Genomic DNA, 6,193 nt, shown 5'->3' on the forward strand with positions numbered 1-6,193 from the left:
TAGACTTTTATATACACACCGGGAGTGTATATAAAAGACAAATAGATTTTATATACACTCCCGGAGTGTATATAAAAGACAAATAGATTTTATATACACTCCGGGAGTGTATATAAAAGACAAATAGATTTTATATACACTCCGGGAGTGTATATAGCCACGTTCTTGTATGGTCTTCTACAACTTAACTAAAGATCTAACAAAGCTAAATACATGTGTGGATATCGTCATCTTACGTACAGAGTATATGTATGATGTAACAATAAAGGTTAACTATTCTCTAACATGTGGTCTCTAAGATCGAAACATTCTTTAATGTATTTTCCTATTTGAACACTGTATTGGTTATCTCCCCTGAGAATGTAGTTGGATTTATCTATAGCATCTATTGAAATCAATTGAACAAGCGGAAAGAAAGGTGAACAGCAATAGGCGCTTATCATATGCTGCAGCTGCAGCTGTTCCCAACTCTAAGGTTGTCATACCCATGTGTAATTTTGAATAACTGAATCACATCTGTCCTTTGTCTGCAGAAATAGTGTTGGAAGTTCAAGAGTAATTTTAGAGTAATTCAGTAATTGTAATGAACCATTAGGCCCAAGTATCTGTGTCACAAACACTAATTCACTACGCTAGAAGGTCGCAATTGCTGTTTTCAAAACATTTTGCGTCGAGTTTATATGTAATGTTAACGTTACTAGTATTCCACATAAATTTTTAGTTGAAGTGGTTTTCTTCATATTTTATTGTTGTTGCTATCCCCATTTCTTTATGGTCATTAGGTACAGTTTTTGGCAGTATTTGTTTGTTTTAGAGTGAATAAATTTTAGGTTGCTAGTGTTGAGAGTAAGCATTGGTGAAGATACGTAATGTATTAGATAATCTAAGATAACACTAAGTCTAAATCTTTAGTTTGTAAGATTTTTTCAGTGTTATTATGGAAGTTTCTGCAATGTATGACAAGTTGATAACATAACTATTTCTTCTTTTTATAGAATCCTGTAGTCAGCTGTGCTCTGAGGGTCAGCAACCTGTGCAGGTGTTCAGTACTGATGCGATGAGACTTGTGATGACAGGGACACCAGGTGATTGGATTCATGTGGGCGAGGTGAGAAAAATCTGAATTCTGCATTTTACCTACAACTATATGGTGTTATTAGAGACAAGTGTGTAACTTGTAATGTCTGTATACATGTAGTTAGGTGGCTGCTGATTGATGCAGTTGTGAAGACAACTTAGACAAATTGGACCAGACCAGATGATTTGAAGACCCAAGAGGAATATCAGGTGAGAAAAATCCTAATTCTGCATTGTACCTACCATTTACTTGGTATTATTTGAGACAAGTGTGTAACTTCTGATATGTGTTTAGTTAGGTGCTGGTGCTGACTTATGCAGTAGGGAAGACTACTGTCTAAACTTGACAAGACAGATTGGACCAGGCCAGATGATTTGAAGACCCAAGAGGAATATCAGGTGAGAAAAATCCTGATTCTGCATTTTACCTGCAGCTATTAGGTGTTATTTTTTGGGGGACATCACATAATTGTTCATTATCTTATCTTATGCAATACTGAACAAAATCCCGCAAGGGACATCACGTCCAGGTGCCCGCCTCAGTGTGGCCGGTGGTGGTGGTGCAACCGTGCTCAATAAACTTAACAAAACTTGTGCATTCAAAAATATAACAAGAAAAATGATGTGTTGGCCACACTAAGTATGCATGATATTTACATTTGGGGTTGGGGGAGGCCCATGTGTTGGGCCAGCCCCCGTTTAAACAAATGAAGTGACTTGACAGTAACTACTTGAGACGGGAGGTCATTCCATTCTATGGTTGTTCTAGGGAAATAGCTAGTTCTAAATGTCTCTGTCTTTGTTGTAAGAGTAATAAAGCGGAAGGGATGACCTCTAGTTGTATTTGTGTTCAGTGTCAAGTAGTCGTGTATGGGTACTGCTGCCAACTGGTGGACGGACTTGTACATAAGTGTTAAGCGTGCTTGTTTTCTGCGCTGCTGCAGTGTGGGAAGGCCAAGTGATGTTCGGAGTTGTGTTACACTAGTTGAGTACCTGTAATCCCCACATACAAACCTAACTGCCCGTCGCTGTACAGATTCCAACTTCTCTATCAATGTGTTTGATTGTGCATGATTGCGTACCTGTGGGTCCCAGACAGCTGAAGAATACTCCAATTTTGGTCTGACTAGAGTAGTGTATGCCCTTTTCCGAACCTCCTTGTTTGCCCCCCTTATGTTTCTCATGCCGCCCTTATGTTCATTATGTTAGTTAGGTGTGTCCTGACGTTCCTGTCCTGACTGGGAGAAACCTGTGATGACGGTTGACTTCTGTGCAAACCTGACGATGAAGTTTCAGTAAACCAGTTGACTTGAAGACACAATGAAGAGTTTGTACCTGTCCAGGTGAGACAATACTTAACAGCTTAGTACATGAATTTTTATTTTCCTCTTGGATGTATTAAGAACACTCACCAGGCATAATATGCTTCCAGTAACACTTGTAAAAGCCTAACTTTTTCTACATCTATTCAAGCATCTTGCTTTACAACTTACATGACTTATTCCTTTCCTAACATATTTTTAGAACTCTGAAGTGTAACATGCTACAAGTACATTAGTACAATTGTACAGTAACACTTTTAAAAGCAATTTTCTAGAGACAAACTCTTTTAAAATCTATTTTATCAATGAGATAGTTGAATTGCATGATGTTATCCTTAGTTATGGCCATTCAGTGTTGCCTGGAGATGTTTTTTTCATCACACTAATTATCATTTCATATTGTTAGGTGTGTCCTGAGGGTCGGCTGTCCAGTCTGGGTGAAACCTGTGATGACAGCTCAGCAAACCAGTTGACTTGAAGACACTGATGAGAGAAATGAAGATTTACCAAAAGTAAGTATTGAAGTATATCACAACTTATTTCTTAAACTAAGGCCATACTGATTTGATTATGTATATGGATGACATCCTAAAACTGAGTGAGTGTGCAAAAAAGTTGCCTTCCTTAGGCCATACAGATTTAACTTGTTGGTTCTCGGACTCGCCTCTTCATTTTTTTCTGATTTGCAAAAAAAATTCTGGTTCTGAATCAACTCAAATATGCTCATATATTGTCCCAACAGTTGAGGAAAGTCCTTTTTCTTCCTAGTTGTTACAGTTTTTCCATCTATCAATGCAGTGGTTTGATTAAAAGTTCAAAAGCCATTGTTCAAATATTAACTCAGCCTTTTGTGTTCAAACTTGACTTCATGGCTCCTATTGTAGTATTTTGGGCTATAATAGGATGCCTAGACCTGTTTTTTTTTTTCCCCATTGCTTCATATTTTTTTAAAATAAAATCCGAGAACCCACAAATTAAATTGGTGTGGCCTTATGGAATGATTTTTTTCATCAGGTACGACTCTTTCATATTCTTATTTTCTAACTCAAACCCGTTAATGAAGCATGGATGTTAAGTGACTTCCGTCCAAATCAGACTAGAGGAAATTTCATACCACTATATATAAGGCCCATCAATTTAATTAATTGTTTCTCAGATTTGGCCACTTCATTTTTTCTGATTTGCAAAGTAATTCAGGTTCTGAACCAACTTAAAAATACTCACAATATTTTGGCCCAAACAGTTGACAAAAGTTTATCTTCCTAGTTGTTAAAGTTTGCCATTAATCAATGCAGTGTGGTTGGATAAAAGTTGTACATTCTTTACTTGAATCAGAAAGCAGCCTGGAAAGTAGATGTCACGGCTGCTATCGTAGCTTTTGGGGCTAGTAGAGGATGCCTAGGTCTGTTTTTATTTTATTTTCTTTTTTTTGCCCTGCGGCTTCATAGTTTTTCTAAAAAAAATCTGAGAACCAACAAATCAAATTGGTCCTTTTATAATGGTAGGTTTTGCTAGGGACTTGGCAAACCAGTGGAAATGAACGCTTTCCACAAGAAAGTAATATATATTACACCACATCAATCAGTTTTCCTTGGACATTTGAACCAACAAAATTACATAGCAAATGATTTAAAACAGCTTTTGAGTACAATCAGGGTGCTGAAGTAGAGAAAAGAAAGCTAAATGTGGCTTTTTATTTTAGCTACATTTATGTCATAAACTGGCAATTTTAGTTCCTGCAAGGTGAGTCACTGTGTCATCAATACACTGACTTTTGCTTCTCTCAACAGTCTTCAAGATGTGGACCTGCAGACTGGACTGACTATAGTGTGGCCCGCGGGTGGGAGGATTCCTGAGACTTTTATCAGCAGTCTGTGTGAAAGACGGGGACAACACTGCACATGCTTTCAGGTACGTGCATACACTGTTATTTCTCCCAGTTCACTTTTTCCCTGTCATATTTCTACCTTCTCTGTCAAACCTCTTTTACTGCTTTTAATTGCACCAGAACATCATGCTTTCCCAGACTCCTTTTGTAATGCATCTGTCCCTTCTGGTTTAGACTTTCAATTGCACTGTTCATCACTTTTCTGACCTCCTTTTCCAATGCTTTGGATCTTTACATGCAACATCCTTCTGTACCTTTCCAGTTTTCCTTGCCTTTCATCCTAAAACTTGCACTGCTTTTCATTACACAGTACGTCACTCTCTTCCGCGCTCCTCTTCCAATAGTTGGACTTTTCCACTCAACTCACACACTTCCCACATTGAAGCAGCTGCTCCAAACACTTAGTCCGCCATCTTTTTTATGTCGAGGTGCCGGGACGCATCATGCCGTCGAAACAAAATTTAGTCGAAACAAGGAAAGTAAGAAAGGAAACTCGATCAGCAGATATACGGGGGAAACCTCATTTCTGTTTCAGGCGGTGGATTTAGTCAATACTTGCCTGGCAGATATTTTGTAGCCCGGGAGTAACATGTATCACTCCCTATAACCTAATACTTATAAACATTTGCGACTTCACTTGGATAAAGTATATTAGAAGGCATAACTTGAAAAAACTCGCAATTAGACAATGTATCAAGAATGTTAACAACCCATGTACACTGCATATTATGCCCGGTTAAGGTATTTAGACAGACCCAAGTTAAATGTGGTAAAGTTGCATGTTGTGTGACGTAAATTTCTTGCAAGGCCAATCACTGGTTTCAATACACTAACTTTTGTTTCTGTCTTCAAGATGTGGACCCAGAGCCCAGACTGTAGCAGGAGCGGATGAACCAGACTTTTATGGACAGGGCTGTGTGAAAGAAGACGTGGAGGTGTGAGTATGGTTTCTTTATTAACACGAGACAACACTCCACATGCCTTCAGGTGCACACACTTGCACTCGCATTTCTCTCTTTTGCCCAGTTCAGTTTGCATGCCTTTTTTCCGTGAAGAGCCCTTTAACTTTTTAAGTTTAAATGGCAAATTTAATCCCACGTTAGGTGGTCACTGAAAAATTCGCGTCGTTGAAAATGTCAAATTGCCCGCAAATTGTCACTTAAACCTTTAACTTAAATCCCACGTTAGGCGTCACCGAAAAACTCTTCGTATCGCGTCATTGAAAATGCCAAATTGCCCCCAAATTGTCACTTTTACCTTTAACTTTAATCTCACATTAGGCATCACTGAAAATGCCAAATTGCCTGCAAATTGTCACTTAAACCATTAACTTTAATCCCCACGTTAGGCGTCACTGAAAAATTCTTCATATCGTGTCATTGAAAATGCCAAATTGCCCCCAAATTGTCACTTTTAAACCTTTCTTACACTTCTTTGGACAATTGTGGTTGATTGAAAGTATTCCGCCAAAAATCTGTTGATCAATTTTCCCGCCAAAAACACCCACCTAATTGGCACCCTCACCTGGTTAATTAATTGGATTAAAGTTTTCCCGCCAAAAAACTTAGTATATGGAGCCACTCTAACCTTGAACTTGTGCCCCCCTCCCCACTCTTAACTTCTTCCACAACTCACACAGTATGTTAGTTACACTGTTCCTGAACACTTTGGACTTCTTTATGTAACTTCTTCGAACACGTAGTCACCACACTTTGCCACGCAAACAGTTGATCGAGCACAGTTTTTCTGCCACAACAACTTTAGAATAATTTCTCGCTCTCCTGGTTGGTCAATGCACTAAGTGTACTCCCCGTGGGATGTCTTTCCGGAGACATTGATGCTTCGACACATCAGTATACCAGTGCAATTGACTGACCAGGAGAGCAAAGGATTATTCTAAAGTTGT

Source organism: Branchiostoma belcheri, unplaced genomic scaffold (genome assembly GCF_001625305.1).
Source record: "Branchiostoma belcheri isolate BF01 breed outbred unplaced genomic scaffold, Haploidv18h27 scaffold8, whole genome shotgun sequence".
Taxonomy (NCBI): domain Eukaryota; kingdom Metazoa; phylum Chordata; class Leptocardii; order Amphioxiformes; family Branchiostomatidae; genus Branchiostoma; species Branchiostoma belcheri.